Source organism: Zea mays, chromosome 5 (assembly GCF_902167145.1).
Source record: "Zea mays cultivar B73 chromosome 5, Zm-B73-REFERENCE-NAM-5.0, whole genome shotgun sequence".
NCBI classification, from domain to species: domain Eukaryota; kingdom Viridiplantae; phylum Streptophyta; class Magnoliopsida; order Poales; family Poaceae; genus Zea; species Zea mays.
Genome location: NC_050100.1, coordinates 75,526,695 through 75,538,787, shown reverse-complemented (window position 1 = coordinate 75,538,787; position 12,093 = coordinate 75,526,695).

Here is a 12,093-nt window from a genome sequence, read left to right as displayed (position 1 = left end):
CGGGGGTTGGCCCGCCCATGCCTGCCCGCCGTCCCGACGGATCGGCTCAAGCGCTCCTGTTTCCTCGTTGAGCCTGGCCTGCGCCTCGCGGACTTGCTCGAGTTGTGGGTCGTAACCCCCCGCCGGAACAGGGACCACAGCTAGCTCCCGTGGGATGTCGGCGCGAGGCACCGGCCTAGGAAGATCACCGTCCTCCGGCATGCCGAGACGGTTGCCTTCGGAGGGATCCCCTAGCTCGACGTGGAAACATTCGCGGCTTGGGCCGCAGCTCTCGTCGCCAAGGCTGCGGCTTCCGTCGGAACAGTCGGAGAGGCAGTAGTCACATGCGGTCATGAAGTCCCGCATGGCACTGGGGTTGCCAAGTCCGGAGAAATCCCAACAGATGCTGGGATCGTCATCTTCCTCGGACCCGGAGGGCCCGTAGGTTGAGACGTCCGTCAACCGGTCCCAAGGCGACCGCATACGAAACCCCAGTGGGGTTGCACTCGCCTCAATGAGAGCGCCCGCCAAAGCGAGGTCGTTTGGCGGGTTGAGGCCGAGTCGAAATGACGTAAGATGGGAGTTAGTCGGTACCTTTTGGTCGACGAGGAGCGACGTAGTCACATCGGGGACTGGTTGCACCGTCGTCCCAGGTACGAGGGCGACGTCCTGCAGGCCTTCCGCGAGCGCGCTGGCGTCGTCTCCTTGCTCGGGATCAGCGTGTCGCGGGGAGACGGCGCTTGCCTTCGTCTCGAACGCGAGGTCGACGTCCGGCGTGCCTTCCGTCGGGGCGTCGGGGGCGTCGATTCGCTCGACGGCCAACGAAGCGCGGCCTCCCGCTTGGCCTTGATGGCCCCGCCTCCTCCTCCGTTGGCGGGGGAGAGAACGGAGTGAGCTCGAATGTTGTTCTTCCACCACGTGGGGAAGGTGTCGTCGATTCCGCCGCCGGCAGGCGGGTTGTCGGCCGCCATTGTCGTTGTCACGCGGCGGTGGAAGAAGTATCATGTCGTAGCTGCCGTCGAAGGACATGAACTCGAGAGTCCCGAAACGAAGCACCGTCCCGGGCCGGAGAGGTTGCTGGAGACTGCCCATCTGGAGCTTGACGGGGAGCTGTTCGTCAGCACGCTGCAGGCCCCTACCTGGCGCGCCAACTGTCGGCGTTTCGAGACAGGGGGGTCCCTAAGCCGACGAGTGAGTGTGCTGCGTGCCCCAGCCCAGATGGGTCGAGCGCGTGGGCGAGCGCGAAGGGGGGAGAGGCGAGGTGGCCGGAGTCGGGCGTGAGAGAGGTGGAAGTCCCGCGGCCTTCGTGTTCGTCCCGCAGGTCGGGTGCGCTTGCAGTAGGGGGGTTACAAGCGTCCACGCGGGTGAGGGAAGCGAGCGGCCCCAAGAGAGCGCCTGTCTCGTCCTCGTCCCCACGCGGCCAACCTTCTCTAAGAAGGCCCTGGTCCTTCCTTTTATAGTCGCAAGGAGAGGATCCAGGTGTACAATGGGGGGTGTAGCAGAGCGCTACGTGTCTAGCGGAGAGAGAGCTAGTGCCCTAGGTACATGCCAATGTGGCAGCCGGAGAGGTCTTGGCACCTTGCTGGCGTGATGTCGTGGTTGTCGGAGGAGCGACGGAGCCTGGCGGAGGGACAGCAGTTGGAGCGGTCGAGTCCTTGCTGACGTCGCCCTGCTTCCGTAAGAGAGCTGAGGGCCGCCGTCGTCACAGAGCTCGTGGAGCGCCATCATTGCCCATCCGGCGGAGCTGGCCGGATGGGACGCCGGTCTTGTCCTCCGTGACCCGAGTCGATTCGGGGTAGGATGATGATGGCGCTTCCTGTTGACGTGGCGGGCCTGTGCCCTAGGCAGGGCGACGTGGGGGCTCCTCCGAAGCCGAGGTCGAGTCTGTCTTCCGTTGCCGAGGCCGAGCCCGAGCCCCCGGGTCGGGCGAGGCGGAGATCGTTTGGCCGAGGCCAGGGCGGAGTCCGAGCCCTGGGGTCGGGCGAGGAGGAGTTTCGTCGTCTTCCGGGTCTTAGCCCGAGTCCGAGCCCTGGGGTCGGGCGGAGCGGAGTTTCGTCGTCTTCCGGGTCTTAGCCCGAGTCCGAGCCCTAGGGTCGGGCGGAGCGGAGTTCGCCGTCTTCCGGGTCTTAGCCCGAGTCCGAGCCCTGGGGTCGGGCGGAGCGGAGTTCGCCGTCTTCCGGGTCTTAGCCCGAGTCCGAGCCCTAGGGTCGGGCGGAGCGGAGTTCGCCGTCTTCCGGGTCTTAGCCCGAGTCCGAGCCCTGGGGTTGGGCGGAGCGGAGTTCGCCGTCTTCCGGGTCTTAGCCCGAGTCCGAGCCCTAGGGTCGGGCGGAGCGGAGTTCGTCGTCTTCCGGGTCTTAGCCCGAGTCCGAGCCCTGGGGTCGGGCGGAGCGGAGTTCGCTATGGCGCCTTTGGCAAGGCCTGACTGCCTGTCAGACTCACTCTGTCGAGTGGCACTGCAGTCGGAGTGGCGCAGGCGGCGCTGTCCTTCTGTCAGACTGGTCAGTAGAGCGGTGGAGTGACGGCGGTCACTTCGGCTCTGCCGGGGGGCGCGTGTCAGGATAAAGGTGTCAGGCCACCTTTGCGTTAAATGCTCCTGCAACTTGGTCAGTCGGTGTGGCGATTTAGTCAGGGTTGCTTCTGAGCGAAGCCAAGGCCTCGGGCGAGCCGGAGGTGTGTCCGCCGTAAAAAGGGGGGCCTCGGGCGAGACGGAAGTCTCTCGAGGTCGGCTGCCCTTGGCCGAGGCTAGGCTCGGGTGAAGCGTGATCGAGTCACTCGTGTGGACTGATCCCTGACTTAATCGTACCCATCAGGCCTTTGCAGCTTTATGCTGATGGGGGTTACCAGCTGAGAATTAGGCGTCTTGAGGGTACCCCTAATTATGGTCCCCGACACTCGTCGACTTCGCCGTTCTTGCGATTATCGAGCCAGGTTCAGTTATAGCGAGTTATTCGCTATTCCGGTCACTTAGCTGAATTAGTGGACTGAGTAGAATTTTGGTAGGCATGTGTAATGATAAAATATTTTAATCACTTATAAAGACGTATAGTTTGTACAACGCCTCGCCGCTAGATGTTTAAATTCGCCATCGCGTAGCACTATTTAGGGTTTTTGATATTCCTGTCTATATGTATTCATATGCATAATGCATTTCATTCAGGTGCGATAATTAATCATGTGATGCGGAAGATGACTCAAGTCGACCCCAAGCGCGGGCTAATCTGCAGGATGAAGCTGATGGACCAACCTGAAGATGGTTAAATCAAGCAAGTGCTCGATCGAGGGATACTCGTCAAGTGGTCGTCGCCTAACAACACTAACCTAGTGTTACCCAGGCAAGCCCCGGTGCATGCAACCCCTTCCTTGTGTTTTTAGATAATTTTTGCACACTTTAAGTCTAGTGAAATGTGCATTAAGTTTATAGAAGTTGCTTGGGAACCCTTTGATGCATTGCCTTCCTTGAAATCCATACCTTTATAGATACTTCTGGTGAAGTATCAAAATATGATTTACAAAAATGCTCAGCTCTGCTCAGATCTTGTGGATAGAGGTTGTCTTTTGCGTTAAGGCCTTGCTCAGGGGTTATCCTGAGGAAAGATGGCTTCTACCTGCAAGAATATTTTCATTGAGAGTGTGGTGGGATCTTACTGCAAAGTTCCCTGTGATGCTCTTTTCATCCTAAGGAACACAAACAATCCTAAGGGTGGAAATACTTAAATCGGGACTTGGGCTAGGAACAGGTGATGTTCTACCCAGGTTGATTAAGGATTAAATGCGTATGTAGGCGTGCTGATCGAGGACCCTTTAACTAGTCACATGCCTCGTCATGGGTAAGCTTTGCCTCGGGTAGACTAAGGCCAGAATAAGATAACACGGAATGGGCGTGGAGCGGTGGCGAGAGTAGCGTGTACCCTCCGTGGCAAGAGGCTGGACGGTGGTGTATCTGTGCTCTCGGTTCGCGTGAACCAGATCTGGTCTTAAGAACCCCGGTGGCGGGTTGACATATGCAAGGGCTAAGTGCTACATATGTCGTGTGATCGGAGATCCTCAGCTGAGTATAATCGATTCGGATCGCCGTACCTTCGCGGTTATGAAGACTTGGTCACTTCCCTATAACCTAAGTCAGGATGTGAACCTCAAGAATAAAAATGATGTTGTATTGATGAGATGGTGAAATTAGACCAGATGCAAACAGAGTCTATTAATATTTAATCTGGCGTTAAAACATTGAAAGTAAGGATTCACTTTAGTAAGTTATTTCTGCAAAAAGTATCTAAGTTGATTCTTGCTAAAGCCTCTCCTTGATTCCCAAATCCAGCATATCCTTGAGAGTCTTTTCTTTAGTCGGGTAAGTCTTGCTGAGTAATTCCATACTCAGGGTTTTATTCACTGTTGTTTTTCAGGTTATAGTTTTGTGCTGCTGTTGATGGTGTTAAGTGCCGGTGGGCTCGGCCTTCTTATATAAGTATACCCCGTCTTTATCTTCTTATTTAGGATGGTCACTTGAGCTAGCATATATTTCAAAACTATAAATAATTTATAACAGTTCAAAGTTTCTTTCTTGAATCACTGTAGTAATCACTCCGATCATGTAAGAAGTAAAATTTTTGTAACTTGTAAAATTTGGTAATAAGATTTCCGCTGCAAAATATTGGTGTGTGTGATTTGTGTTTACTTAATCCCGAGGTTCTGGTTGTAAGTGGTTTATCCGATGTCCTTGGGCAATCGGACGGATCCTGTTAAGTTATCTGGTGCACATGCATAGTTGTCTGAGGTCTTTGAGACAAGGACAGGTGCATGTGGGCCCAATAACTTGGGAGGTTCTGCCACAGGTCATTAATTTCTAAGGCCTTTCTGATTTTCCTAAGGTTTGGGCAGAAATGGCTTTTAATGGATATCTATACTAAATTTTTCAATACTGGGGTTCTCACTATTTTTAAACAGTGTTTAAATGGGGTTTGAACATCTACAAATTTTCTTGGGTTCGGCACAGGAGCATAACTAATTTCCTTAATTAAACAAGGTTTGGTCAGTTTCTAAATTTAATTTTAAACTCTAAAAATTAGAACAGAAAGCATAGGGTTCAATATTTTTAATTGATAGTTCATAATATTTAGAATTTAGCAAAATTGGTTTGACAACTTTTGGTTAAGTATTCATCAAGTTATGAATTTTCTAAGTTCTCTATTTATTAAAAAGGATTAAACAGAAATGATTAAATGGAAAACTACTTTGCAACGGGGTCCCTGGCGGGTGTTCTAAGTTTTCCTTACAGACTAGTCCCTGGGCTACTATTCAATTGAGTCACTGACATCTCAGAAAACCCCCTGGATTCTTCTAATCCTAACCCGAGGTCCTTCCCCCAAATTAAACAGTACCCGCGGCGGAAGAAAGGGCGGAGGGGCTTACCGGCGGCGAGACTGCTACGGTGAGGTGGCCGAGGGTGTAGGGGAGGTTCTGAGGGTCACGGCGATGTGCGGGTCGCCGTCAGGGATGGTCGGAGTTGGCCGGTCCGCGTGCGCAGGCGGGGGAGCTCGTCGGCGGCGAGGAGTCCGGCCTATCCAGGGCACAATTGACCAATCAAACGGGTCAGAGAGCTTCACCAGGGATCAAGGAAGGTGTGTGCGCGAGGAATTGAAGAATGGCTCACCGGAGTGCCCAGTCTACGCGCGCAGGCGGGCGGCCGAAGTCTGGTGAGGTCGATCTTCGCCTTCCGGTGAAGTTCTGCCAGGTCCGAGGGCTTGGAAAGCTTCACGGGCCAATGGCTAAGCTAATCGAAGCGCTGGCGCGACTTGGGGGTGACTGGAGTGGGCTGGCCACGGTGGCCGAAGCTCTGGCGGCAATGGCGGGCGGAAAGGAGCTCGCTGGAGCTAAGGAGGGGTGTCTGGCCGGCGATGGTGAGCATGGGTTGAAGTGAGGCGCGCCCGAGGAGGCTTTATAGGCGCGGGCGAGCACGACCGAGGGCGGGGCTCTGACAAGCGCTCGGGGCGTGCGCGGCGAACGCCAGTGCGCGCTCTGGCGTCTGGCACATCGTCGAGCACGAGGCAGCGCAGAGAGAGGTCGAGTTCAAGCGTGGATTGGCCCCAAATCTTTGAGATTATGGCCATGATCCCGTTGAGAGATCTCTTCCTCTCATGTTCCTTTGTCGTTTGTGTGTGGAGGCTAGCAGGTTTGGCTGACTGGATTAAGAGATAGAGAGGGGAGAAATCTGGTTTGTCTCACTGCCGCACACAGGGAGAAGATCTCTGGTTTGACGTGTCCATGGCACGTGTCCCGATGCCATCTTCTGGCACAAGACAGAGAGGTTAGTTATGCACGTGTTTGTCAATGGGGCCATTAGGATTTGAGTTAGGGATCAAGGTGATCACGCTTGATCTTTGGCTCAAGGTCTGAAATTCAGAATTCTGAATTTCAGAATTCCCTAATGAAATCCCACTTGAGAGGCTTGTTTAGGGTTTTATTTAAATTGTTTTGGCCAAGATTCCATAATCTTTGTTGTTGCTTATTTAGTATACTTTAATGTTTATAATTGGCCCAAGCCATGATTCTATATTCTTCACACTCTTTTGCCCTTTCTCTTGAATTTTGTTTATAGGGCTCAATTAGGGTTTTTATTGGGGTTGCACATTTTGCCTTTTTGAAAAACCCATTTGTTTTGAACATGATACTTTTAAGTATAAGCTTAGTGGATCTTTTATTCTTAAGTCAATTTGATGCTCATGCTCAATTTGGTTCACATAAGATGATGGTTCTTGGGTTAGCACTTGAGAGAAACCCTAGGTGACACTGGGTGTCACAGCCTTCCCCCCTTAAAGGAATCTCGTCCCGAGATTCGGGTCAGAGTCCTCCAGGGGTGAAGCGAAGGATGAGACTTATAGGAAGTGGGTGCTTATTGTTATTATTAGGGCAAAGTGATCTTCGAATGTCATTCTCTTTACAACTTCAGAAGGAAGTCCTTTTTAAATTTTGTTCCATGATTACTTCATTCTGATTTAAGATCATATTTCTGAATTTTAGATTCGAAGGGTAGGAGGAGGGGTTGGGTGTGATTACGTACCAGTTTCCTTAGGTAGGCAATCGGGAAAGTTGGATCTCAAGAATTCCTCAGTCTCCCAAGTAGCTTCTTCCTCTGAGTGATTACTCCACTGGACCTTGTACATTTTGATCGATTTAGCCCGAGTTGATCTTTCTTTGCAATCCAGAATCTTGGAAGGGTACTCTTGGTATGATAGATCTGGCTCTATCTCCAATTCTGGCTCTGCTATGATCTCGGTCGGCAATCGAACACACTTCTTCAGCTGAGATACATGGAACACACTGTGAATGGCAGACATTTTTGAAGGTAACTTCAGCTTATATGCCACGGGTCCACAGGCTTCTATGATCTCATAAGGTCCAATGTAACAAGGGGCTAGCTTGCCTTTGATTCCAAACCTCTACAGTTCCTAGGTGGGTGATACCTTGAGATACATGAAATCTCCCACATTGAACTGGAGAGGTTTCCTTCTTTTATCATGGTAACTCTTCTGCCTGGCCTAAGCAGCTTCTAGATTTTTCCTGATTAGTTTGACCTTCCTTTCGGCTTCAGTCACTAAGTCAGGTCCGAAAACTTCTCTTTCTTCAGGCTGAGACCAATTGAGTGGTGTCCTGCACCTTCTTCCATAGAGAGCTTCGAAAGGTGCCATCCTTAGGCTGGATTGATAACTGTTGTTATAAGCAAACTCTGCCAAGGAGAGGTGCTTATCCCAGTTCTTGCCACAATCGATTGCACAAGCTCTCAGCATATCCTCCAGAATTTGGTTTACCCTTTCCGTCTGACCATCAGTCTGTGGGTGGTAAGCTGAACTTCTGATTAGCTTGGTTCCCAAAGACTCCTGCAGTTGTTCCCAAAATCTGGCAACAAATTGGGCTCCTAGGTCAGAAACAATGGTCTGAGGTAATCCGTGCAATCACACGATCCGATCAATGTACAACTCTGCATACTTTTGAGCCTTATCAGTGGTGTGCACAGGGAAAAAATGTGCCACTTTCGTCAGTCGGTCCACAATAACCCAAATCGAATCATGATGACGAGAGGTGTTGGGTAGACCCACGATGAAATCCATGCTGATGTCATCCCATTTCCACGAAGGTATAGATAGGGGTTGCAAAGCTCCAGCTGATTTCAAGTGGCTTGCCTTTATCCTCTGACAGGTGTCACATTCCGATACATACTGGGCTATCTCCCTCTTCATTCTGGTCCACCAATACAAAGGCTTCAGATCATGGTACATTTTGGTGCTTCCCGGATGCATAGAGAATTTGGAGAGATGAGCCTCGTCCAAGATTTTCTTCTTGAGGTCCTTGTTTTTATGAATCACCAATCTGCTTTTGAACCATAATACACCCTTTTCATCTTGGCGGAAACACTTATACTTCTCAACCTTCTGATGGAGATTCTCCTTGATAATCTGCACTCCCTTGTCACTGAGCTGGGCTATGATGATCTGGTCTTGCAAAGCTGGCTCGACAGAAATGTGAGACAAAGCACCAGAAGGAATCACTTCTATTTGCATCTTGCTCAACTCATCACACAAGGTGTTAATGCGAGAATCCATCAGAATACAATTGCATTGCAACTTCCGACTCAAGGCATCTGCTACCATATTGGCTTTCCCTGGGTGATAATGTACCTCCAGGTCATAATCCTTGATTAGCTCTAGCCATCTTCTCTGCCTCATGTTGAGATCAGCCTGAGTAAAGATGTACTTAAGGCTCTTATGATCAGTGAAGATGTTGCAGTGGGTTCCCATTAAATAGTGCCTCCACATTTTTAATGCATGAACCACTGCTGCCAACTCGAGGTCATGAGTGGGATAATTTTGCTCATGAGGCCTGAGTGCTCTTGAGGCGTAAGCAATGACTCAGTTGTCTTGCATTAAGACACAACCTAGTCCAGTGCCAGAGGCATCACAATACACATCAAAAGGCTTGCTGTTGTCGGGTTGCGCTAATACTGGTGCTGTGGTCAGATGCTTCCTTAATGCATGGAAGACATCTTCGCACTTCTGACTCCAAACAAACTTGGCTTCTTTCTTCAGTAGCTCAGTTATAGGCTTTGCAATTCGAGAGAAATCCGGAATAAATCTTCGGTAATAACCAACTAATCCCAGAAAACTCCGAATCTGACGGACAGTCGTTGGTGGCTTCCAGTTCATCACCTCTTGCACCTTATCAGGATCAACAGCTATTCCTACCTTAGAGATAGTGTGACCCAAGAATTTGATTTCCTTTAGCCAAAAATCACACTTGGACAACTTGGCATAAAGGTGGTGCTCTCGCAGACGTTGAAGCACTACATGCAAATGCCCAACATGTTCTTCTTCGTTCTTAGAGTACACCAAGATATCATCGATGAACACCACTACGAATTTGTCCAATTCAGGCATGAAAACAGAATTCATCAGATACATGAAATATGCTGGTGCATTAGTCAGCCCGAAAGACATCACCAAAAATTCATATAACCCATATCTGGTTGAGAATGCCGTCTTCGGAATATCGCTTGCTCGTATCTTGATCTGATGGTAGCCGGAGCGAAGGTCTATTTTGGAAAACACCTTGGCCCCGACCAACTGGTCAAAAAGGACATCAATACGAGGCAACGGATACTTGTTCTTGATAGTTACCACATTAAGAGGGCGGTAATCTATACACAGCCTCAAGCTTTCATCCTTCTTCTTCACAAACAGTGCTGGACATCCCCAAGGCGAAGTACTTGGGCAAATAAATCCCTTATCCAGCAACTCCTGCAATTGCTTCTTCAATTCTGCCAACTCAGCGGGTGGCATTCGGTAGGGCCTCTTGGAAATTGGTGCCGTTCCCGGTTGCAACTCGATGGCAAATTCAATATCCCAGTCGGGTGGCATTCCTGGCAATTCATCAGGAAAGACATCTGCATACTCACAGACCACTGGGATTTTCTTCAGTGGTAACTCCGTCATAGAGAAAGCACATGACTGAGTAGAACCCTGACTGGGCAGAATCAAGGTGAAGTTCCCACAGAACGGAGAATTGATTTCCACGGTACGGCTGGCTACATCAAGCACAACTTGGTGCAGGGTCATCCAATTAGCTCCCAGAATAATGTCCACATTTTCCAACCCCAAAACAAGAAGGGTGGTTTTGACAATGTGGCTTCCCAGTTGAATAGGCACACTTTGGTTTAATTGATTAGTTGAAATTTTACCCCCAGGTGTGACTATCATAAATGACCCTTTTGAATGAGAGAATGGCAGTTCACATTTAGCACTGAACTTTTGGCTAATGAAACTATGAGATGCACCAGAATCAAACAGAATTAAAGCAGGTTGATTATAAACTAAAAAGATACCGGTCATGATAGGAGCTCCCTCAGGTACTTCCTCCAGAGTAGTGAAGTTGAGCTTCCCTTGCCTGACTTGTACCTTCTGCTTTCTTCCCTTGTCTTGACTTGGTGCTGACATCTGCCTTTGCTGGTTCCTGGGACAACTCTTGGCATAGTGGCCCACATTGCCACAAGTGAAACATTTGTTCCCATTGCCCTGGCGGAACTGCTGCTGCGAAGGCTGATTGTTCCTTGGAGCGGGAGCTGGAAAGCGGTTGGGTGCCGGCTGCTGCTGCTGAGGTGGCCTGATCACCCATCTGCCTGCCTGCTGCTGAAAACCCCTGCTCTGATTGTGAGAAACAATCCTGAACCTCTGGGCCTGAGCTGATGGTGCTGCCATTGGTGCCTTTCTCTTCTTCTCTGCCCGGTGAGCTACAATGCAATCCTCCTGGGAGATGGCCAGGTTGACCAACTCATTGAAGCTGTCAGCCTGGACAGTGTTGAGTCGTTCCCGCAGCTTGGTGTTAAGACCCCTGCGAAAGCGGTCTCTCTTCTTCTCATCAGAATCAGCATGGTAACCTGCATACTGGCATAAGTCATTGAAGGCCTGCGCATACTGCAGTACCGTGTGGGTTCCTTGATTAAGTGCCAGAAACTCATTCAACTTGCGATCAAGAATGCCAGCTGGGATGTGGTGCCCTCTGAAAGAAGTCTTGAATTCCTCCCAAGACACTTCACGATCAGCGGGGAGCATAGCACGGAAGTGGTCCCACCAAGTTTGAGCAGGGCCGCGAAGCTGCTGCGCGGCGAAGCAAGCCTTGGCTTCGTCAGGGCAGTCTCCCGTGAGGAGGGGAAACTTGGACTCAACAACGTGGAGCCATACGTCGGCGTCCAACGGATCCTCTGCCTTGGTGAACAAGGGTGGCTGCGTGCTCAGGAACTCCTGGTAGGTTGCCGCTGCCGGAGGTCGCTGATGCTGGCCTCCACCATGCTGCTGAGGGTGGGGCTGGCGCTGCAAGAGCTGTCGCAGAATCTCATTCTGCTAGGCCATCAGCTCCTGCACTGTGGGAACTGGAGGAGGTGGCGGGGGAACCTGCTCGTTATGCCCGCGACGCTGCCTAGCTGCCATCTGAAAACATAGATTGCCGCCATTGTTATCCCAACTCGCAATTTCGAGTGGCAAGATACTATCTCATATGGAAGAAAAAATGCCATAATCATAATATTAGGTTCGAAATGAAGATAACGTGGTTACAAACATCCCACAGATTTCAAAAGTTCAAGGGTTACATCAATCATGGGAAAGTACTCGTAAGCCTAGTCCAAAATCTGACATTAACTAAGCTCACATAGGTTTCTATCCGCCTAAAAGTGTGGAAGTGACTGATCAACCATGAGCGGCGGAAGCGACACTGGATATGGGTGAGGGAGGCATCGCGGAGGTAGTCCCATTGGCACCAGGGGCTGGTCCTAGCTCCTCGGGAGCCTCTTCTCCCTCGCTTCCGGCTTCATTGGCCTCCATTTCCAAGTGGTGCATGTCCAGGTGGTCATTTGCTTCTTCGAGTTCCCTCTGCACATCGTGGAGCTGGTTCTCCAAGACATCAATAGTGTTGTCTCGGATCTCCACCTGCTGCTCCAAGGTGGTAATGCGCTGGCTCAGCCTTTCCACCTGCAGATCCTTCTCCACCAACTCGGAGGATAAATCGACCACAAAATCTTCTCGGCTATCGAGAGTGAGCTTGGTGGTTTGAGCGATGTTAGCAAGGTGTGCC